Below are 24731 nucleotides of genomic sequence, written 5' to 3'. Positions count from 1 at the left end.
CAGTAGAAGAAATAGGTGTACGGAGCCTCGTGCCGGAAGAAAAACGGCGAGTGACTGAGGGTCATTGGGCGTAACAGAAACCCTGTAAATTCTAGACACTAACAGGTACCATAGAATTGCACAAAAATTGGTGAGGGACGACGGAGTCCCTGCTCGAAATTCCGTGAAAGAGGTGTACAGAGCCTAGTGCCGGAAGCTCGTTGAAAGGCTGTTTACATCGTTTTAAACTGCGTGATTGTGAGCGTGAGTGGGAATAAAAATACCAATAGGTATTTCGTTCCATATAACACAGTACAAGTGTAACCAGTAAACCTTTTATGGATGCAAAAGCAAGAACCCCCCACTTGATGACTTTGTGTTTCTGCGTTTGATATGATGTAAAGCACTTAGAAATGCCTTGCTGCTGAAATGTGCTATATAAATAAAATTTGATTGATTGATTGATACCCCTCATCATAGAAAGAACACGAAGAAAAAGATGCCGCTTTTAAGGTGAAGGCTATGGATCGGGTAGTACAGGAGGGAAATAGAGCCGCTGCACGTAAACTAGGGAGTCCATGGTTCGGCGTTGGAGATGCAGGGCTGCGTCCTTAATAGCAGAAAAACCTAAAGCGGAGGAGAAAACACTTACTTTTGAACAGAGTTAGACGTAAATAATAAGTCTGTTCAATATGTTGTTGAAAAATACTCCACCAAAAATCACACTTGTTATTCATATTCGTATATGATTCATATCAATAGGACAATAGACAGGGGATGCAGATATTGGCAGCTAATAAATAGACTTTGCCGAAAAATGCATGCCCCTGCTAACATGGAGAAATAAAGAGTTAAGAGTGAAATAACAATTTTTACATAATCACATTTGTTATTTGAACTGCTGGTACGAGTTTCATATCAACAGGATAATATTTGGGGAAAATAGATAGGGCATGCAGCTATCAGCAAACTAAGAATTTCCTATGCCAAAAATGCATCCCCTTCCTAACTTTGAGAAATAAAGAGTTAAGAGGGATTTCGCCATTTCCACATAATCATACTTGTTCTCTGAGCTACTGGTATAACTTTCATATCAACAGGACAATTAACAGGGGATGCAGATATTGGCAGGCTCAGAAATTAAAATGCATCCCCTCCTAAATTAATAGACTAGACAGTTAAGGCTAATATAAAATTTTCTACATAATCTACCTCTGTTTTGTCATGCGTTAAACTATTATGGTGTAGCTTAACGCAAGAAAGAAGAGACTCCCACTCGAACAATGGACCTTACCAGAGGGGCCGCTTTTCATTGGCTGATGCCCATTCATCGTGGTCACGTGCGTGGCCATCTCACAAACACACGCTTCCCGTTAGCTAAGTACAGCATAATGGCAGCACTGATACAACTTCTACACCTTGAAACCTGTCTGCTACACAGTCTTACGTTAGCTAAGCAGATCAATATCCAATGTGTACTGTATCTGACATACACTAAAGATTTTATTTGAGCAGAAAAGGCTTTGGACTAAACTGTTACTCGTGTTAGCCACTCTAGCACCAAGTACAGCTAGTCAATCAACCATCGCTGTGTTCAGGGAAGCGCTGATTAATAATTGAGAAATAAATATCAAGGCTGATAACTTGATATCGTAACGGACTGAATGTTATGTTTTTAATGTAATCTTTGCTCGTCTTGCGGGGCAAAGATTACGTTGCCCCGTAATCACAGGTGTGCTTAAACTATAAAGAGAGAGAGAGTAACAAGGTGAGTGGTTTTGAGTTGATCACCTGTTCGGGTTATTTTACCTTTGTTTCCCTTTGCTGTGGCGCATTACAGCCGCTGTAGTTTCTAAACGTTGGACTGATTGCCTCGTTCGTTTGTGAGTAAACGTCATTCACAACAAACATCAAATAGAACAAATATATTTCATACACAACAAATGGCTTCTACCGTGGTAATTATGTGAAATTAAATTAATTATATCCCAACTTCAGAAGATTTGCCTTTACCTTTACAGAGCTCTTTGGTTCCTTCTATCAGTCTGTAGCTTCTCATATTGAGGTCATCAAACCAAATTTCAGATCTACCATAACTGACTGACACCTGCTGGCCTCAGGTTTGCAACCAGCTTGTGACTGAGAAACCAGTAACCTCCTCCCAGATGATGACATGAACTTGTTAGTTCCTCTAGCCATTGTAGTAGCTGATATATTGTGAAAATCCGGTAGAAACTATGCCCTAATCGAGTCATGTTTACATAGAAACAACGCACCTGGAGGCTTTGTTTGTGAGACTTGCGGTCACGTGGGTCGGTTGTGGGCGGAGCTTGGTAAGGTCCATTGTGATGTGGAGACATGGTTGTGGTTGTAAATTTTCTTTACCTTCCTTTTTTTCTGAAAATACAAACAACATTCATAAATCCGACGTGCGTCACACTATGGCTACTATGTTCTACTGAGCTTACGTTCTTCAACACAGAAACGTAGCTGTCTCGACTGAGATAATCATGTCGCTGTTATTAATGCAGCAATTACAACTTAATGTCACAAACATACAATGCCTGTTGGTAACTTTTCACTACTTCGGCTTACCTGAAAATACAAACATTCATAAATCCGACCGACGTGCGTCACACTTTGGCTGCTATGTTCTACTGAGTTTACGTTCTTCAACACAGAAACTTAGGACCCAAGGCTGCCCTAAGTGCCTGTTAAAAACTGATCCCTTTATAAATTCATTTCACTCTCAGCCAGAATAGTTACCATGTATGAATGTTCAGCTTAACATGGACAATGAAACACAGTGCTTTATAATAACAAAACAAAATATTCATAGGAAAGAGAACAGAATCATATTTTAATGCAAGGGTGGGGTTCCTTGATCTAAAGTCCCCAGCAACTGGTCCCCCACACTATGACCCAAACATTAATGTTGTCTTGGTGAAAGTGCGCGAAAGGTTCGTCTGGGAAGGACGCATGGTCGGGACATCCATACAGAAACATCCATCCGTAGATAGGTAAGTTGATGGGTTAATTGCCTCCAAAGTCTCCAGAAGTGGATCTTTATTTCCCTCCATCTTTACATTTCTCAATGTTTCAAGAAAAAAATAAGCCAGACTACACGCGTGGGTGCAATGGAACAAAATGACTTCACAGTGCAAAAAAATAAATAAACACAGTGAATGGGTATTCACATGGATCTATCACTGATTTACAGCAGTGTTAGTAGAAATCTATTAAGAGATTAATATGTCTTCAGGTTATAATAAAATGTGCATTCCGGGAAAATGTAGATCTACTCAACATTTTTAAAAACCTGTCTTGCAGATGTTAAAATATTTCATCCCACTATATGCTGTCTCCGTGCAATAACCAGATTGACTTTCTCTCCCTTCCTGCCTCTCTATAAGCTCTCCCTGCCCGCCCTCCTTCATCTCAAATCTGACATCCAGAGTAGCGCTGAAACGGACGGACGGCTCTTCCCCTCCTCCCGCAAACGCCCGGATGAAAGCAGTAGCAGCAGGCGACATTCAGGGCACCATGGTCGCATGATTTGGCCGAGTCGAGAGGGTAATCAACCGGGGTCGGACTGGAGCGACAGAACCGTCAGCCACTGCTGGAATCTTGACATTTTCGACGCAGCCGACGTAGACGCTGTTCTGGGAAAATACACGCAGAAGACGGACAGGCGTGGAGAAGTAGGAGGCGGATAGGGAACGGTGGGACATTTCTCCGCTTGCGGTGTCCTATTTCGTTGGTAAGTACATTTTGTTTAACATTAGAGAACCCCGCTGACCATGTGGATTTGTCCTTTCGGTGGGATTTCTGTCGCGGTTAGCGGCTCTTCTTGTGTGCTTGGCATCTGTGTGGGCTACATTCTAGGAAGGAAACGGGCCTGCTGAGTGTGAATACAGCATTTAAATGCACAAATATTTAAATTAGCTGGCCACAATAACCACAGTGACATATTGCATTTCTCTGTTGCTTTTTCAAACTCCTCGCCATTTTTGCACGTTTAAGCTAAAATAAGTGTCAATCTTTCATCTCTATATAATTTTAGTGAAAATTGTTTCCAGATATGAGTGAATGGAGCTGCACGTGTGTTGACTCTACAGCTGACAATAGCACCAACTCATTTTCCTTAATTTATAGCCTGACCGCTGTATTTTAACGATTAAGAGAAGCTGCAAATTCCAACCAAAGACGAAACCAGGCATCCAAGAGATGCATTCACCTCCTATCAAGTCAATTAGTTGTTTATCACTCGAGTTTATTTTCCTCTGTTGAGCTTTTCAGAGTAATCTTTGTTCTGAGCATGCGCACTAAGTGACGCCGATGTCTCCCCATTGTCCAATAATAGTAGTGACATAAGAAAAGATTGTTTAAGTGCCAGAAATGCTTGAGAAGACTTTCCCTTGATCTTTCTATCTCCCAAACCCGGTCTGTTACTGCCTCAGTGTTTTAATAATGTCAGTTTGAATTGTTTTCAGGAGTTACAACTGCACAGACAAACGGGACATTGTATGCAGTATAACAAGTTTGTCATTAATGCATTGCGTCTCATTATTTCTATGGCTATTTTCTTCCAAGCATATCCACACCCACAGTAGAGGGTTGCGTGAAGAATAGGCACGGGCCAGTTACCTATATCAAGGTATATAGATTTTTTTATTTTATTTTTAATTTTATTGAAATTGTTGGTTCTAAAACAACTAAAATTATCTATGATGCTATTGCTATGGTTTAAACTCATTTTAGTGCGCTAGAGGAAGAACCACAATTTATTTTAGTTGAGTGTTTTTGTGAATTGTGGAGACAAACAAGTCAGAAAATGATTGCATATAATTTAATTTTGTTATGGATTATTGTGTGGAGAGTTTGTATTACAACCTGATTCCATTTGTATTGGTTGTAATTACTCTACTGGCCAGTTGATGCTAATAAAGTATGTTAGGGTCATACTTTGTTATGACCCTAACATAACAAAGTTATGTTTGGTTATTTTGATGTCATCAAACCAAAATAACCGAGCAACCTTCTGTCAGTAAATGTTACATACTGAAGTTGCATAGCTGTATCGGCCTGCACTAGACTTTAATCACACTATTAAAAGTTACTTTAAATGATCACTTGTCTTGGCTTGTATGAACTTATAAACATAATTGCTACACCACAATTATGTTGTTGTGTAGAGAAAGGTGCATTAACTGAAAACATCAGGTACAAAATTGCAAAAACTAAATGACCAGTGCCTTTTGGCTGCATTGACTCAAAACACCAATTTGTGTTTGATGTTAAATACGCAGACACATATTGGATGCAGCGTTCTGTCCATTTTTGTGTGTTCAATTTGTGCAAGTTAGTCATTTGGAATCTTCCAGATGCATACCCAAACCCAACAAATGAAGCAATACCACCAATAATCATGGGGACAGTATGGTGCAGGATAAAAATACTAAAAAAGGATAAAGATGTTGATGAAGACAGTGTTAGCAATGGTGGAACCTCTCCATTCGCAGGCTATAATGTAATAAATTGGAAAGACAACCCTCCACCCCATGTTTGCTAATGTCTGAAACTTTTCTGTAAATTTGTAAGCTAACTGAAGGCTGCTCTCTAGTGAGTATATTATGAAACAGCCATACAAAGTTAAAAAACAAAGCGTGAGTCTAGTGACACTTGACAGCATTGGCAACAAGAGGCTCTATTTACGTGTGAGAAAGGAAGATAATGAGCTTTAAGGTGCTAACTATCAAGGGACCATGCTTTAAGTGATGGTGGACCAGCTCTATACTTTTGTGGAGTTGCTGAGAGACTCAGAGGAGTTGTCCAATTTACATGGGTTTTGTAGATTTGCAGATGGCTTGTGACCATGCCTGCTTAAGAGTTTTTTTTGTCAGTGGTGTGACTGGAGGCTTGAGATGCAATAAGGCTGAGGTGTCAAACTCCAGTCTTCAATGACCACTGGCCTGCATGGTTTTTTAGATGTGCCACTAGTTCAACACACCACAATCAATTTTACCTATGTAGACAAGTTCTTCAGAGTCCTGATGGCCTAATTATTTGATTCAGGTGTGTTGCAGCAGAGGCACATCTAAAAGTTGCAGACACTGGCTCTCAAAACCTGGAGTTTAACACCTGTGCACAGCAGGAGCTGTGTCTGCACTCACAGTAAAAAGTTGTTCTTGTTGTGGGTGTGGGCTGGGTTCTACTTGGGCTGACCCTTGTAACAATCCTGTTTGTGGTGATCTTGCATAAGATCATTAAGGTGTAGTCACGTAGGAAAGGGTCTCAGATTTGGGAACATCAGGGTTTTGTTTTTGCTTTTTTCAAATAATGTAGGTTTTGTTGTAATCTTCCAGCTGTGACTTTCAATGCCCACTGGAGTGGTTCCAAGTCTGAGTTCATGGTTCTCAACAGAAAAACGTTGTTTGTACTTCTAGGTTGAGGGTCAATCCAGGCTTGAATGAGGTGCGATCTCCCAGAATAGGCTGGAGAAGGAATCCCAAGATTTCCCTCGTTGACCTGTAACCCTTATCTGCAGGTGCAAACCCACCACACTGACATTGGAACTGACATTGAGAAACTGGACTATTATAAGTTCCTGGGTGTCACCTCAGAAATTAACTGGATTGGAGCCACAACACTGATGCTCTTTAAAGGATGGGTCAGAGCAGACCTTCCCTGCTAAGAAGATTGAAATCTTTTGGAGAACTTTTTTGATTCGGGTACTATCAGCCATCAGTTTCAGTGTAGTTTGTTAGAGAAGCAGCTTATCAACGACTGGGAGGAAGCGGATAAATTAGCTCATCAGGAAGGCCAGCTCTGTCCCGGGAAGCCCTCTCAGTCCAGTTCAGGTCCCACCCCATGCATTAAGCTGTTGCAGAACAGGAGAGCTCCTTCAGTGACAAACTGCTGTATCTGTGGAGTACAAAAGACCAGTACTGCAGATGCTTTGCTTGTAAATTTGACTTTATTGTACAGTCAATTCATTAAAAATGGGCCAAAATGGACTTGAAATGCTTAAAATTGGAATGAAAGGGAAAAAAAGTAAATTAATCACCTTTCAAAATACTCTTTGAAATAGAGAGGAGTAAATCAAATGTATTCCTCAGTATAACAATATTTTCACCTGCTGATCATTTTACATTATTTGTTGCACAGTAAAAATTTATAAAACTACAAAAGAGCTTTAGAAATCATATGGTGGTACTTGGTTTAGATGCTACTATCATGTGTTTTACAAGCTATTTCCATATTTCATAACACTGATAAGTATGCTAAATATATCTTGAGTTATTTTCTACTTACATACTGTGGATCTGAAGGCAGCCAGAATGAGGTTTCATGGGTTAATTATTGATTAGACTACAGCGATAAGAAAGTATGTGAAAGAAGAAGGTTTGGTTCTGCTTTGGCCTTATGTTTTTTTTTCAGTTATTTATTCCTCATGAAAAGCTTTTCTTATAAATATGAGCATCAGTTGTTTGACACAGCCAAGCCTCCCCGCTGGGAGAGCCTAACACTAATTGCTGTGTCTTGGCTCGTTTTAAAAGCTGTAAGACAGATATGGACCTGCAATATGATAAGGTAGTTAAATTAATGACTTCCTTCTTTTTACATGCTAGGCATGAACATAGGAGTGGACTGTCTGGAGTTTTGTTGACACGTTTCTTAGGAACATGTTGCTGGCCCCTCCTTCTACCATCCCAACAGTGTTTGACAACATACCAACCCATTTTTGGACCATGCTAATGTAATCTTACCATTTGTACCCTTTTTTAATCAAAGCAAGGACAAACAGGAAAGTGAAACTGGTTTCTGTCTCCATACATTCTTGTTTATGGCTTTAAATGTTTTGCTTCCTCCAAGCATGCTTGCCTGGTTTTCACATGAATCGTGCATGGATTTAAAATCAAAATATAGCTCTCACATGTGGACAGTTGGATGCTTTGGTTTTTAGGAATCAGGATTTCCTTCTGTTTCGGGCGACAGATTTAGCCATGTTCAAACATGAATACGACTGTTGGCGTACGGCTTTTCATTGAAAGTCTCTAGAACTTCGGCTATTATCTTGGGGAATTAAGGCGGGTTCAGAAAACGCATACTTTGACTGTACTTTGACCTGCCTTTTGTGAGTATAATCCTTTTGGAGAAAAAAAAGGAAGGAGTGATTCACTCTAAATAGCTGGTTCTGCGTAACAGCGTTCAGCCACAACATGGTCAAAGGGGGCAATGCTATCCATAAAACCAAAAGCCTCATCACAAACACAGAACTGCATGTTTTATGTGAAGAAAACATGGGTATCTGGAGCTTGTGTCATGCAGGGTTTTTTGAAGAAGTTTTTTGTCAAAAGAAGTTGGTGTTTACATGTACAGAAGTGGTATTGCTCTGTTTTCATATTCAACAGAATGTTAAAGAGAAAGGAGACTGATTTTCATGGGGGTATTCTTTCTCAGTACACATGTTATTAGGAAGTCTTATTTTCTAAGAACTGTGAGCTATTAATGAGTCACCACTTTATTTCAGATCAGTGTCAAATTCACCTTAAGGCTTTTGCCCACAGCAGGTGTCCTTCATATGGGGAATAGGAGCAGGTCACACTACATTACTTTCTAGTCTTACTCTATGCAGGATGTGTTTCTCTAAAAGGATATTTATTTGTTTCTTTCAAGATATGCCATGGCTAAGGTTAATAAAGTATGATACATATTTACTTTTATGTCCTGCTTTAAACATCCAGGCCTTTCTCCAGTGGTCACTCTGGAACAGTCACCAATCCATCACAGGGAGACACACAAGAGAGACATCAATGAAGTTGAAGTCCAGATCTAAATCTAGTTTAGAACTTGTTTCCAGCCCTAAAAAAATGAACTGTCACTGTTTTGTGAGGAATAATTGGCAAAAGCTTCAGTTCATAGATGTGCGAAACTTCACATATCCCAAACTTTTTTTTGGCATCGTATACTAGTAGGAACCGAATGTATTTTTAAATGAGCAAATAAGCTCTATAAATGTCAGATTGTATAACAATAAAATATTTTGACCCTGAGAACTAAGGAGAGGAGTAAGGAGAAAAAAACAGAAGCATTGTAAATGCTCTTTGGTTCGGTTTCCATGATGGCGTGGCTCCATGCAGGCTGGCCCTTCTGCCAGTGGGTGTGTCAGAGTCTGTGGGTGGCAGGGCAGTTGGCACTGGGATCAGGAGAGTCACAGTCGGAGAACAGTCTGCCTCTCTGATCAGCCCACCTCACCCTGAGAGCACAATGACTCGGTTATGTCGGAGCCCTGTTTTGCTATAGCAGTGTCACATGAGTGTGGATCTTCATGCTGCGTGTGTGTATTGTTGTGCTTGTATTAATTATGCTAATCCATGCAGTAAAAAAAACCTGGTTAGAATAATTGATGATGTGGTGCAAATATTATGCCAATATTGCTGGTTAAAAATTAAAATATTAAGTATTTAAAATGCACCTTGTGTGTTTGAACAAACAGCTAGTTCTGTAATGAGGGAACAGAAAGGCTCTTATTTAATCCGAGTCACGTTTCAAGGGTCAGAGTAACAAAAAATGAAGGGGGGGAAAAACAATAAAAAATCATTTAAGATTTTAATTGGAGCAAATGTCACCCTAAACTCTGATTCTTTTGCCAAATTTGTATTGTTTGGATGTAAAGGCTTCTAGTGAGCTCTTGTTCAGTTCCAAGCATAATGAAAATGTTTGCTAGCTGAGATAATTGTTATGGTTTTGTTTTTACATAGCCTTGCACTGTCTTAGAAACAAACCTCAATCACCCGGTGATTTGCTGCTACAAAGTCGGCCTTCTATCACCTGAAGAACATTTCCAGGATTAAAGGACTAATGTCTCAGCCAGATCTAAAGAAACTCATCCATGTGTTTATCTTCAGCCGTATTGATTATTGCAACAGCGTCTTCACAGGTCTGTCCAACAAATCAATCAAACAGCTGCAGCTGATCCAGAATGCTGCTGCTCGCGTTCTCACTAAAACCAGGAAGATAGAGCACATAACACCAGTTTTAAAGTCCCTCCACTGGCTCCCTGTAGCTCAAAGAATAGACTTTAAAATACTGTTGTTAGTTTACAAATCACTGAACGGCTTAGCACCACAATACATTAAAGATCTGCTGTTGTTGTATCAACCTTCCAGACCTCTCAGGTCTTCTGGTTCTGGTCTGCTCTGCATCCCCAGAACCAGAACCAAACAAGAAGAAGCAGCTTTCAGCATCTATGCACCACAAATTTGGAACAAACTTCCAGAAAACTGTAAAACAGCTGAAACACTGACTTCTTTTAAATCTCGACTAAAAACCCACCTGTTTAGGATTGTATTTGAAATGTAATCAATTACAAATTTTTTGATGGAACTTGACTTAATGCTGTGTTTTGATTGTTGATTCTATCTTGCATTGTGTTTCTGTGTTTGTAATGATGTAAAGCACTTTGAAATGCCTTGCTGCTGAAATGTGCTATACAAATAAAATTTGATTTGATTTGATTTTGATTTGACATTTCCTGAGTGATTGATTGTGGTATCTTTAACATTCTTCTAAAAAATGTTGGCATTTACAGCGAGAACTCTTTTTGTAATTAAATTATGTTCTTGACCATTTGCTGCCTTTTAGTTCTTCTGCTCGCAATGCAGCGAGGAGATTCTTGTCTAACCTTTTAATGAGGGATAACTGAAGGAATGTTTTTTGTAGCTGCTTCAAAGACACAAAATATGATATATTTCGCAAATTCTGATCTTTACTTAATTTTGACAAGAGCAGAAATACATCATACTTTATATCAATAACGTAATCAATACTTTCATGGCATTTTATTGGTTGTTGCTTTGATAATGCACTGTTGTTTTTTTCCCCCTTTGCCACTTCAAACCTTTGTAGTATTAGTCATTTTGTCTCTGACTTTTTTGGGGGGTAAAAATGACACCATCTGCAGCTGAAATATTGACATATGCCCAGGGATGTTTCATTCCGCCTTGACAGCTGATGATTTAAAATAATTTTCAGTTAACAGACTAAAATGTGGATCAGAATCAAAAGAAATGGAAATGGGATCTAACTGAGCATTTTCTGAAAATGGTATACAATTAAATTAATTTATGCTATTAGTGTTTTCATTAGATTTGATTGATTCTCTCCATACTGCATGTAATTACTTGTTCACAAAGAATTAAACAGTATGTAGATCCAAAATGGTTTGCTTGCAGGCATAAATAAAAGTAGGAAGGAATGAAATGTCAATGGAACAGCCACTTTGGCAAATATATCATTAAAATGCCACACAGGTGATGCCTGAAATATATCCGTGGGTCCTTTGTGCTTGCAAAACAATTTTATTGTGAAAACTGCAATTAAATATATTGTACAGCTCTACACAATTACTAACCTAGACCTCACACAATTACTCTAAAAATACTTAACTGCAAATTTTTAAAAAAGTATGAAATGTGTGAGAGGGAGAGAGGTGGAATTGGCTCGATCTGCTGTGTTTCTGGCCCCTTTTCTGCACTCCACTTGGCCCCTGAGAGCTTTTTTGTGGTCTTACTGGTAACCTTCTGCGCATCACTGCACTGTCACACAGAGCAGCTCTTGTTTGGGCGCTGGCCTCGTGTTAACTATGCTAATAACGAGGCTTACTGCTAAACTGTGAGGCATTGTGGTTTTGTCCCTAAAGGTAGAATAGATGCCATGGATGTCATTATCATTTTCCTTTTCTTCTTCCTCATGTTCAGTCATAGGTCTGCTTTTGGAGCCTCTCAGCTTTAGTGAGTCAAAACCTTGCCTCTAATGCCTGAGGTCAGTGAGGTTTAGAAAAATGTTTGGTTGCAAAGCGTTGCAGAAGATGCTGACAATAGCATGGAAAATCTGCTCTTAAAATAGCAAACCATTCTGTGTTTGTTCTGTTAGTAATTTGTCCAATGCTTACAAATTACCACCATTTTGAAGAATGTTCTCAGCTACTCAAGAGACAAAGACTGTGGTGTTGATGATGTTGTGGCCTGTTTGTATTTTACGGTGAGAATGGGTGGACGGGGCAGTAGTCCATGTAAGGATGAGCAGCTGGCTGACTGGTCACTGCACTCGCTCATGTGACAATGCTATTTCTAGCCAATTCATTCCTTCTCCTGTCTGCCTTTAGCAACAAGAGTGAGTGGTGGAAATGTGACACCTCAGAGGAGTGAGCCTGGTTGGTGCGGGCATTTGTCAGTGACCAGCGGTCTCTGTCTTTTTTTTCATAACATTACCTTATGTGATTAGATCTAACTGGTTTCAGCAGACAATTACATTTCAGTCATTCTGTTTTGAATAAAACAGAAATGAAATGACGCTATTTACTGACAGCGTTTGCTTTCCTCATTGTTGTCATAATGGGTCCATTATTTGTTAGACAGTATTTGCCCATTTTTTTGGTAGTCGCATGGAAAAAAAGCAGGCGCACTGCTAAATTAAATGGATCATTAAACCTAGTTGTGAAGTCAAGATATCAATTAAGCACTCAGTGATGAAGCGTCAATTATTTTTTATATTTTTTTGTCTGTAGATTTGAAACACTGTATCTTTATAGACTACCATCCAGAGCAGTTCTTAATAAGTACTTTTTATGCTATCTTTATCCAGCTAGAGATGGTTACAAGTTGCATCTCTTCAGAAAAGCAGTCCAAGAATGTGAATTTATTTACTGATTAATTTGTTTGTTTTTGTGGAAGTTTTGAACAGCTGATTTCAATTACTGCCAATTCAGTTTAGTCTATTTGATGATATAAGAAAATATAGGAATTCTTTGGATTATTTGTTTTCCATCCTACTTCATTTGTTGGTAATTATTCATATTAGTAGATGAGTCCATACCACTTTGCGAGCAGTTTCTGCTGTACAGTAATTTATTTATTTATTTATTATTTTAAAAGAGACAATGATTACGGTAGTTGGCATTTATGACAACAGTCCTTATGCATATTTTCTTGAGATTTCAGGTCTGTACCATAACTCAGCTTTCCAAAAAGCTGACAACTATTCCAGAGCCAACATCGTTTTATCCATAAAGTCTTGCTCTTGCTCACTTTTTTGCAGCCTGACATACTTTGATGTGTCTTTTGAAAAATGTTTCTTGTTAAACAGCTTCTGGCATCTTTGTGTTTCAACTCATTTTATTTTCAACAATTTGCTTACACCAAATTTGATTAACTTTGACACAGTTTTGCTAAGAAACATAATTTGCAGCAAAGAGTGGTGTTAGTGTGACCTGGTAGACTTGCCGTGAGGTGTTTATTGATTAGATTTTTCTTTTTTTATGTTTATTGTTTTGACTGTCTGTTCACCAAAGCAAGCTTAAATTGGCTGATTCCCATCACCAGCTGACTTCCTTGTGTAACTGTTGTCAAGAAAATCCGAGCTCATCCCACTTCCCCATGCTGGAGATTTAGTTTAACAGTAATAATAAATAAAGTTATCTTTAAAATGAATCACTCAAGTGACATCTAGGCCCAACAGTAGACTTAAGTGTCAATAAAATCAATCTGGTTGTGTGTGTTGTTTTTGTCTCATGCAAACTTTGCTTTAATTCTACTTTTCTCTATTTAATCATAAGAAATCATAGTCAGACAGAGAGAGTCATGAAACAGGAAAAGCAGGTTTCCTGGAAAAAGAGGAAGTTTCCAGCCTGCAGATTTATAAAAAATAGCTGAGACTATTCCTTATCTCAAAGGTTAAAGTTTTAAAGAATGAAATCTAAACATTTTGGTAATTTGATAAGATTCAAAGTAAAATACTTATATTAATATTGGTTTACTTGTAATAATATTTACACGTACATTTGTGGGAACACTTACAAGAAAAACAAGTAACTGTAACTTTAGTAGTAAATAATTAGAATCATGTATTATTCTTGGTTTCTTTTCAGAAAAAACATCTGTAATAACTCACATTAAGATCATAATAAGAGTAACTAATAAGTTATGGTTATAAAATCATAAATGAATGATAGATCAGAGAAGCTGAAGAAAATAAATATAATTAATAAGTTATGGTTATAAAATTATAAATGAATGATAAATCAGAGAAGCTAAAGAAAATAAATGTGATATAAATGTGATTTTGACATTGAACTTGAAATGGTGTAAAAGGTGTAACTGCAATTAAACATCACTGATATGTTGTAGGTAGATAGTAGGTGAAAGGTGAACGGTTAAGGGAAAAAGGGGAACTAACAGGAGAGCAGAGATGATCAACGCCTTATTTAGGTAAAAGGTTGTGCAGGCAATGGACAGGAGGTTGAGCAACTCTGAGACATTAGCACAGACATCAGGACATAATGTCTGAAGGACAGTGATGGATGTGAGGTCATCTGTCTAAGCAGACAGCCAATGAAAACGCACCAAAAGGGTGGATAAACCCTATATAAGGTGGGTGCAAAAGAGGAACCTTTCGTTGGATCCTCCGGGCAGCTTCGAGCCAAGAGATGGACAAAGAACTCTGCAGCTGAAGAAGAGCCGGGGCCACAGAGCCGAAGACTGTCCTTCTCATGGAGACCAACCCGTCAGGCCCACAACTTGTGGCTTCACATCGCACTTCTCTCATCGGCTGGGTTCAGACCCCAAAGACAAAGATGAAGACAAAGGCAAAGGCAAAGACAAAGAAGAAGAACTGGTGCCTTTTTTCCTGCCAGCACCAAGTCCTGTGTGACCTCACCATCCATGCGGAGAGGAGGCTCATCAGACCTGCGGAGATCCTGGCCTTCATCGATCGGCGTCTTCCTCCTGCTGCAACACCTTCTTCATCATCAAGCCAGGTCTGGGGTTCGAAACGCCAAACTCCGTCCGTCTCTCTCAAAGGTTCCCTTTTTTAATTCTCAGTGTCAGCAGTAGGGAAAGATAGACTAGATGATTGATTTTACTTATTTGATTATTTCTGCTACTGAATTAAGCTGTACTGACCCTTGCAAAACTGCCTTACTAATAAAATATTTAGCATAAAGAAAATCTAAAAGATGTTGTGGACATTCAGTTAATGAGTCACCTTAAAGTTCTTTGATGGTTGTAAAATAGCTGTGATGTTTGATTCTGGAGAGGAAAAAGTTTAAAATGTTTTTAGGTAGCTGGTAGTCCAAATTTAAAACGTCATCCTTGGGACTCGCCCGAGTCACTAAAACCTACCTGGTTCAATAACAAATGCAAGTTGTAAAATAGAGAACGAGCGACCGTTAACAGGTGTGCTCTGTGAAACTAGTTGGCTGTAGGCTGCTCAGTCTGGCTAATTCACAGGGGGAAGAAGGGTGGGACACCTGGATGTTGGCCGTCAGATAACCAGGCGAATCGTTTCTCGAAACCAGCTTAAACAGAGTTTACTTCAGTTCTGGGCAGGGTAAATCCCAGCAGATTTAGGAAACTCAATTAACCCGTTAGAAGGAGAGCTGGTAGCACATCTCCCCTCTCAGAAGAGGAAGTAGAGAGTGAGAGAATAGAGAAAGAAGGGGGAGGGGGGGTGTTGCGCAACAACACTGTATTCAAAATGTATTTATAAAAGGTTTAGGCTAAGCTGTACTGCTAGTAAAAGTTCATGTAAATCATTTCCTCACAAAAAAACACTTGGACAAATAAAACATAAACTAAGCGGTTAATTTTACCCAACTTGAGATGTCATTCTGTTGTGAAATATTATTGTGACCCAACAAAAATGTTGACCACCAATTCAAAATAAAGCTATTATGATAAGCAGATATGAAAATATTCAAGAACAACAAAACTTAGGCCTAATGGTGGTCTGCTTCACAGCTGTCCAAACACACATCACTGTCGGGGCAACTTTCATACAGTGACACAAATGATGTGTTTGGTGACTTTAATGGGGTTAGATTTTTTTTTGCATGTTTAATGGTTTGCAAAAAAAACACAAACATACAGATTTTGAAAAGCTTGTATTTGCTGTCAATTCAAAATTATGTAGTTAATATTTGTCAGATTAGGGGATGTCTGTTTTTCCTAATTACTGTAATTCTCTCTGACATGCTTTAACTTTCGGGGTTCATGGTGATCAGACCTTGGATTTGACACTTTGTGCATATTTCCCCACTTTTTCAGAATTGGCCACTTCTCAATGGGGCTAACACATGGGGAGTTTTTTGGCCACATGTCTAAAGTTTTCCAAATTTTACATGCTTTGCTTCATGAGATGGTGCTCCATCATACTGAAAAATACACAGATCATCACTGACATCTCCATTGGTCAGATGGTGTTGTGATCCCACTGTTTATTCATTCTCTTGTTCCTGGGCAGAATTGTGAGTAAGCTCATTCTCCATGGAGGAAGCGCAACTCCTCAATGACGCATTGAATGTATCAGGATGTGTCATTGTTGGCACAGCTACACACAACTGATAATTGAGTGAGTTTTTCTTCAGAAAAAAAGTCTTCTGCTGAGATTCAGTCTTTTTTTGTCTTTTCTTGGTGTAAAGAAATAGTTGACACAGTTATTCAGCAGTCGGATGCTCAGTGTGTCCAGATGCACTTGCATCCGACTTCTTCCAATGTTATGGAAACTCGACACAGGTTGCAATCAGGATTCAGTATTTCCTCCACAGGAGGAGACAGTGTAGAAAGGCATCAACTCTGTTTTATGATACTAAAGGAAGAATGCTAATGCTGATAGAAGTGGAAAAGGATTTTAAAGGAGAATTGTTGCTTTTAAACAATCAGCAATTAGATTGAGGAAACAAAGTGATCACATTTGTTTTATTGCCACCTTTTTGGCTTTAACTGAAAAAACAACATTGTCAGCTATCCATACATCGCTTGTTGTCTGAGTAATTTTCTAACTTTATTGTTTTGTCTGAAACTTTTCCTCCATGGTCGGGTGGAGTCATTCTTTTGTTTATACTGAGAATTGAACTGACAGGGGAATATGATGAATAGTCCAGTAAAGATCTCATTGACCTCATTGAGTTTAACAATAGTACATGGAATAATTGGTGTGTTTTAGACCTCTCCTGGGTGTAATGTTAACTTCTCTTTAGAAAACAGCTTGATATGTCCACTTGTATAAAAATTCTTCTCACCTGCTAAAATCCCCTGGGAAGCAGCTGAAAGTGCTTTGTTCACAGAATAAGCTGATGCCGTTCTTGAGCAGCAAATGTTTCCCCAGAGTAATGTCAGAATGAAAAACTATGGGAGATTAGGATAAAATGTTCTCCATGGTTTTCTCTGCTGCTTAGGTAAGGATGTTTTTATAATGTTTACATTCAGCTATGTTATGACATTAGCACAACAAGCACACAAATAATACAGAGAGAGATTACCCATGTTTTGTCTGAACCATTGTCAACAAACCAGCCATGTAATCTAGAACCATAAACACTTCTCTGGCTTTTAAAAAAAATCATCATAGGGTTAATTCTTTTTCTGCCAGTGTGCTTTAAGGATTGTAGCTTTGTGATTTTAAAACATGTCAGTCATTTCTGTTTTACAGGAGGTTGTTTTATGGAGGGTTGTAAAAGAGTAAAAGTGTTGTTGCAGCATTTCCCCCTTGGTAATAACCAAAATATTTCTATTTTTGGCCTATTCCTCAGTGTAACTGAGTAAGATGTGTAGACCTCCTTGTTCATTCACAAACCTCTTCTGCTCTCCTCAAAGATTACCCATGTCATTTAGATTAGGGCTCTGTGATGGCCACTCCTATACAGTAAATTTATTGTCCTGAAACCACTTAGTAAAGTATTTGTTGATATGCTTGTTGTCATTATCCATTTTGAAGATCGAGTTCTTTCCAAGTCTTAATTCAAGATTTTCTGCATGATGACGTCTACTTTGTGAAGTGCACCAGTTATTGTTGCAGAAAAACAGCTACACAACATGATGTTCCCACTATTTTACACCATACTCCATTGTTGGAAAATGGTTCTTTTATTTAGTGTTTGGACTGTGTTAAACTTTTTTAACTGAGTTTAATTGCAGGGTCTGTAATTAATTAATCACAATCACATTTAACTAAAAACCACATAAAGACAAAATAAGAAACTTTTTTTTTAGTTCACAACCCTTTTTATTGCTAAATTATTGAATAGATAAACATAATAGTAAGCTAATAAGACTTTTTAATCTGTTATGTAGGTTACTCACCCATCAGATTGGTATAAAGTTCTATTATATCATTCAGCTTTCATGTGTTTCAGGAACCGTTGATCATTCATGTAACTTCTTTGACCAGATATTGGGGACATTGACATTAGAAGTATGGGCACTGACCTTAGATTTTAGGCTTGAAAAGCTTAATTAACAAGCTGAGTCCTGTGAGCACAAGTTGAACACATCAATTGCCTCTTCCAACGTCCCTTCAGATTATTTTTTTAATGCAAAAATTAACCCCCAGTGGGGCTTGCAGTTTTGTTCGTTGTTTGCAGATGTCGATTATCTCTCAGATTTATAAGCACACCAAAAACACACAAATACAAAGGATATGACTGAAACTTTAGCATGCAATAAAAAAACATGGATTTCATTATGTTAAAATTTATAATGCGTTAAATCTATGAAATTATCAAAATTAACGCATTAAAATTATGGTCCTACTTTTCATATATATGGAAATATCTAGATTTGACAGTATATGGCATTAATTATTGAACTGGCCATCCTTAATGTTAAGTGATTCAGAACATTATAGGCTCTAAAAACATTTACAATGACGCCCTATTTTTCCACCAAACAAGGCTCCTGTATTTGGAAAATTAAACTTTCAGGCTCTCAATGGACAAATCTAAGCAAAGGCTCAAAAATGTAGGATGGTCTATAGCTGCAGATGACCAATACTATGTTAAGGTAGCTATATTCCTTATTCCATTTTGAAGAAACTGGGATCAAATGACTGTAAAAGGCAGCAATGTGTCATCAGACATTTACTGCCTGCAACTTCCAGTAAGTCCTGTAACTTTGATAGATAGCAACATTGCACTGTAATAAATGCTGTGAGCTGTTTATACTTCAAATGACATTTATGGCAACTAAAATACTCTCTTCATGCACTGTAAATTATAGTGGCTTCCAAACAAGACCAGGTGGTTTAATATCTTAGAATAGTTGATTACAGCTGAATCAGAGGCGAACCAGGGGGAAAAGCTGTCCGTAATTATAACGGCAGCAGACCGCTTGTCACAATGAGTTCACTTCAGAAACCATCTTGCAGTAGCAGCATTTGGATGCAAAAAAAGTGTCACCTCTTACATGTAACTTTACAAAATGCTGACCCCTTTGGGCACAGTAATACATTTGTGTTACTCTGTTTTATTGGAAAATGGCAACATGTTCAAAACAAGAGCAGAGTTCAGACTGTAGTGGGGATTCATGTAGTGCTTGCTGAGTTTTGAATATTATTGTATTTACTGTTTGTTCTGAGGAGGCGGTGGTGGCAGCACAGTTATTCTGGTGTTATTCGCTGGGTGTTATGCTGATGTGCAAGCTTGGTTCACAAACGGAAAAATAAAAACAGTCCCTGAGGTTTGAGAGCTCGACCTGCAAACATGTCAACACCTCACTGTGAAAAATTAAAGCCTCATTTTCACAGTGAGACTTCCATTTCATAAACATTTATAACAAAATTAAATTTATTTCCTGCCATAAAATATTAGTATTCTAATGAAAGCTCCCTATTTCAGATTATAATTCAGGTTCTGCACGCAGATTTTCACTTTTATCAGTTGTTTAGGATGACAACCAATGTGGTCAGAATTGTTATGCATCAACTACAAAACGAAGCAGAGGTAATCCCAGATGCAATGTGAATACAACAGAAGCCCATGCCCACTTAGAACCAGTCCTTTTGTTTCACTCCCAAAGCACTGATATTGAAATAAAGATATAGTGCTTTGCACCAAACTTCTGCATGGCCATAATTATGGCTTTGTTGATGTAATTGTTGATTAAATTATTGCCTTGACATAAATATTTTAAGTCTTGTGTGTATATACTGATATTGTACATCCAAATAGCTGATATGTATGCTGTCTGCAGGAGTAAACTTGTCTTTCTGTGTATGCTTTTGTAGCATATTTGGAAATAACTGAATTGTTATTCAATATAAAATAGCTTTTAACCAAGTAGACAGGCTAGGTTTTCTTCCCTTTTTCAGAAGAGTAGGTGCGACTCAAAAAAGGAGCAGGTAGGCTAGAGTTTTGCAGCTGCGAGTATTTTGTATTTGCAATGTGAATATTATATTTACATATTTACAACCACACATTGGGATATGAAACATAGGCATGAATGAAAGAAAAGGGAAAAAAAAACAATGTAAATAAAAAAAAAGAAAAATACAAGGGAAAAAAACAACAAACGACAAAAAAAACTAATTAATTAATCGGTCCCAAAGTTAAAGTTCATCTCACACCCCCCCTTAGTCCATCCACCCCGAATGGGGATCAATCAGGCTCACCAACAAGGCGAGTATCCGGAGCTTGATTCACGTCTTGGGTAAATGAAAGTCCAATCAAAGAAGGAGCAGAGTCCTTTGTAGGATTCTCCTACCGACTGGGTAGGAGAAGTAAACAGTCCTTAATCACCAACAGGTGAATTCTTTCCTTGGCTCTAGGCCTGGTCTCATAGCTCACCATCCATCTGGCCTGAACAACAAAACAGGACCACTTCCTCAATATAATTATATTTTCTAATATTCTTAGTGTATACACGGTTCAATAAATAATTCTATCATATTCAATCAATTGCAATAAATCTAAAATTCAATATAAATTACATTCATGAAACATTCAATAAATATACGCCATATTATCAATTAACATGAAATATAAAATACTAATACAAACCAGTGCTCAATAAATACTTCAATTACCCGTTTTGGTTATCAAAAGCAATGTTCAATCAGTTTTTAGTGGCTACACAATAGCAGTGATTACAAGCCAACGCTAAGTCATTCATAACAACACTCACCAGTTCCGCAGTTTTGTGTCATACTACCGGATCTTTTCCATCTCCCTTTCCGGCTCACAATAATGGGCTCCTACAGTTCAGTACATTAAGTGAGCATCGTACATATTTACAGACATTAAATGATACTACGCTTTAACTGACCTGCCAGCTCTGCTCCTTCCGACGCGATCTAACCTTCATGCCTTTCGCTCCAGCTAATATACCGAGCCAATAAACTGCGACGGTACACGTGACCCCAATACTTAGCCACGATTGGCTAAATAATCTCGCGAGAATCACTCCTAAGGTTATTAAAACATCGCGAGATTAAGGCTAAAAGGCAAAAGTAGAAAATCAAAGGACATGAAGGTTTAAAATGACACTTAGGTTACACTTTCAAGTCAGCTGAGATCAGCTCCACCCATTGACTCTGCCTGAGATACTATTTCAAAGACAACAAGCCGCATAAAACATCTGATTTCTCCTTAATGAACCGTGTTATAAAACTATTTTCAAAGATTTCAAAGAGTGATTGGGTCTAAAAGGAAGAAATGGTGAAAGTGAGGTGAGGATAAATGGAGGTTTGTAAAGTTTTGTTATGAACCACAGCAGAACATACAGCTGTACCTGGGTGCTGCTGAGATTGAGAACTTCAAAATGTGTGATAATTTGTAGAAAACCTTTGCAGAAACAGTTACTAAATAATGTAAGTTTGGAAAAGTATGGGATTTTGAAATGAAAAGAAATGTTGAAACAGGACTTTTGATCAGATTAGTTATAGTCAGATTTATGTGAAATATTTCCAGAGGCCTTTCATGACTGAATTTAGCTGGGATTAACTTGTGCTGGACTTGATTCTGGATTGGAAAAAAAATAGATGCAACTTGGTTTCTTTTCTTGGTGTAGCAGCTTTTAGTAGCAGTCTGTTTTTTTTTTTTCTCTTTTAGTTATACACTTTACACAGTTCCTTAAAATAGAGTCATGATGTGAATTTGTCACTGCATCTTGACCTGCAGCCACCGGTAACGTTTGTGGTCTGTTTCTGAGCTTTGCTCTTAGTTTCCTCCCAGAACACCGTCCTAGGGTAATCCACTGACTCGCTGACTTGCGAGCCTAATCCGACCCGCTATGTTTGCTTCCTCTGTGTACGTTGAAGTCAAATACTGCTGGTTCATACACATGTGTCTTCAAACGCCTGGCATTCCGCCGTTGTAGTAGTACACAGGACCCCCATGTTCCACCCCGCTGCCTCTGCTGTGTCTTTCAGAACATGCGCGCAGCGGCAGGTCTAATCAAAGTGCTCTGTAATGCTGTTAGCTGGGTCATGTGCTGGAAACCCGGATTAAGAGCAGGAGGGCACAGGCCACTAGATCAGCTTACTCGGGTCCAATCACGCTCTCACTGTACCGCTTTCCCTCTCCACTTCTCTTCTCATCGCTTAAAGTCACATGTGATGGACACTGGGATCCAAGTACCAGTTCTGCTGGTTACTGGAGAGAACAGTTAGCGTAACCAAACATTCTGCTGTATGCACAGTTTGTACAGTTTAAAAAAAAGGCCATGCACATAATGTTAACCGGCTTCAGATGTTTATGGGCATGCTTTTTGTCCTTGTGTAATCTTTCACCACACACTGATGTACTGGCAGGACGTGAGCACCCTGCAGGATTTTCCCAGACAGCTCGTACTACCAAAAGCAATATTCAAAACAAACATAGTATGTGAAACAGCGCCTTTGTTTTTAAAATGGGAATATTAGAAGGACTTTTCATTTAATGTGCTGTCCAGAAGAAAACTTCTTTATACATTTCTCTGAAAGATCCAGACTGTTGTGCAGAGTTCTAAAGTTGAATTTCAGTTTTTTTCTGATTCTCTGAGTTGATCATAGCTGTTTAGTCAGGATGAAAAACTGCAGTGCCATGAAAGAAGTATGCACATGATTGGTTTTTTTTGTTGCCAGATTTAAATGTTTCATAGTTTGAAAAAAAATCAAAGATAATCCTAGTAAACAAAGAAAGGAATTTTTAGCTGATAATTTTCTGTTATTACAAGTAAAATCAGCCTTGCCTTGTATAATGGGTAAGTAGGGGTGGTAATTGCACAATAAACCAAAAAAATTGTGCCATTATTTGGATTTCGATACTTGTTAGTGGCTCCTGTACATTACTATGAGCAAATTTGTTTTACTTTTCTTTACACAGTTAAAATAACTACATTAGAGGGATTTTGAGTATAAATAGCTTATGAAAACTCTTGCCACAGCATGTCAACCAGATTTAAGTCCAGACTTTGAATAGGCCACCCCCAATCCTTTTATCCATTCCTTTTTAGACGTTTTAGCCTGATTCATGCTGTTACACAGGTTCTATTTAAGAGATCCATTGATCCTACAAGTCTGACAATAATCAGGCATGCAATGCGGTTTAATTACAGTAAACAGCTAATCTTGATCTGATTTCTACTAAACTCAAAATAAACACTTACGAACAAGTAGCTGACGCATGCTTCTTTATGGTATGAAGGCTTGTTCCCAAGTACAGGACTTGGTACAATCATATAGGTTTTGCCTGCATTTTTTCATATGGCATCATAAACAAAATTTTACTGCACTTTTTTATAAAATTGAATTGGAATATATAGCTGTCTGTATGATTTGAGCCTCCTCATGTAAACATTTAAGTGTTTGGTATGACTAGTAAATCACTAAAGGTTCTATCTACCGTATTTTCCGGACTACAGTATAGAGTGCAACCTCACTTTAAGCCGCACCTACAAATAATTTTTTAAAAACTGGAAACGTACATATATAAGCCGCACCAGGCTATAAGCCGCTCCTGGTTTTCCAATAAGTCTGCTATTAAGGACGCAGCCCTGCCTCTCCAACGCCGAACCATGAACTTGTTCACGCCTAGTTTACGTGCAGTGGCTCCATTTCCCTCCTGTCAACCGATCCATAGCCTTCAACTTAAAAGCGGCATCTTTTTCTTCGTGTTGTTTCTATGATGAGGGGGTAAGAGTTTGAAGAAATGTCTGATGCTAGCATGTGCTTGTTCTGAATAAAAATTAGCGCTTTCTTTGATTTCCAATTTTGACTTCCAATGATTCACTTCCTGCTAAAGAGCCCCCTGGTGGCTGAAGAAAAATTCACAGAAAAGCCGCACCGGGCTATAAGCTGCATGGTTCAAAGCGTGGGGAAAAAAGTAGCGGTTTATAGTCCGAAAAATAAGCTACTTATCAGTTACAGTTTAAGATTTATTACAAAGTTTTGACTGAAAACTGGCTTTTATATGGCCTTTTGATGGCTTTCAAAATGTTATTTAAACTCTAAATTGTCTGTCTTAAGTTAGGACATTTGTATAGGTTCTGACAAAATGTGCTGTAGTCATCATGGATTCTTTGATGTATGAAATAACATGGCAGGCTCCTTGAGACTTTTAGACTTTAACAATCACATTAAGACTTCATGGGTCAGTAAGCAGAGAGATGTTGAAAGAAAACGCAAAACCAAGGTGGTGATGTGTGATTTTTCTCTTTGATTTAGCTTTTGCACCTTTCTCTTACAGTCTCTCAGCCTGTTTGTGCTAGTTTTTTCTGTACTCGTTAATACCTGCACCCACTTTGCCCTAGTAACACAGTTGAAAACCTCAGAGCATGCCAACTCTAGATTACCAGTCCTAGCAGCTAAGACAGAGGTGGGAAGGTTGAAGACCCTTGCAGTGTTTTGTGAGAACTCTACATTGTACAAATCACCACATTGTACATTTCAGAGGAGATGATCTTGGAAGAGAAGGTGGAAAAGCAGAAAAAAAAAGAGGG

The 24731-nt window shown here is 38.4% G+C and overlaps 1 protein-coding gene across 2 annotated transcripts in view; it reads left to right on the top strand.

Annotated features, from left to right (window-relative positions):
* The first annotated feature begins 3405 nt into the window (after positions 1–3405).
* The window catches only part of slc20a2 (solute carrier family 20 member 2), a 55501-nt gene continuing 34175 nt past the window's right edge, over positions 3406–24731 (top strand). The window contains exon 1 of one of the 2 annotated variants that reach the window (XM_032579712.1): positions 3406–3739. The gene's annotated coding sequence lies outside the window, so the exon portion shown is untranslated. The remainder of the gene's footprint in view (positions 3740–24731) is intronic. The other variant, XM_032579708.1, reaches the window with a different exon arrangement.

Source organism: Xiphophorus hellerii, chromosome 12 (assembly GCF_003331165.1).
Source record: "Xiphophorus hellerii strain 12219 chromosome 12, Xiphophorus_hellerii-4.1, whole genome shotgun sequence".
Lineage (NCBI taxonomy): Eukaryota > Metazoa > Chordata > Actinopteri > Cyprinodontiformes > Poeciliidae > Xiphophorus > Xiphophorus hellerii.
This window is presented reverse-complemented; position numbering and strand designations above follow the sequence as displayed.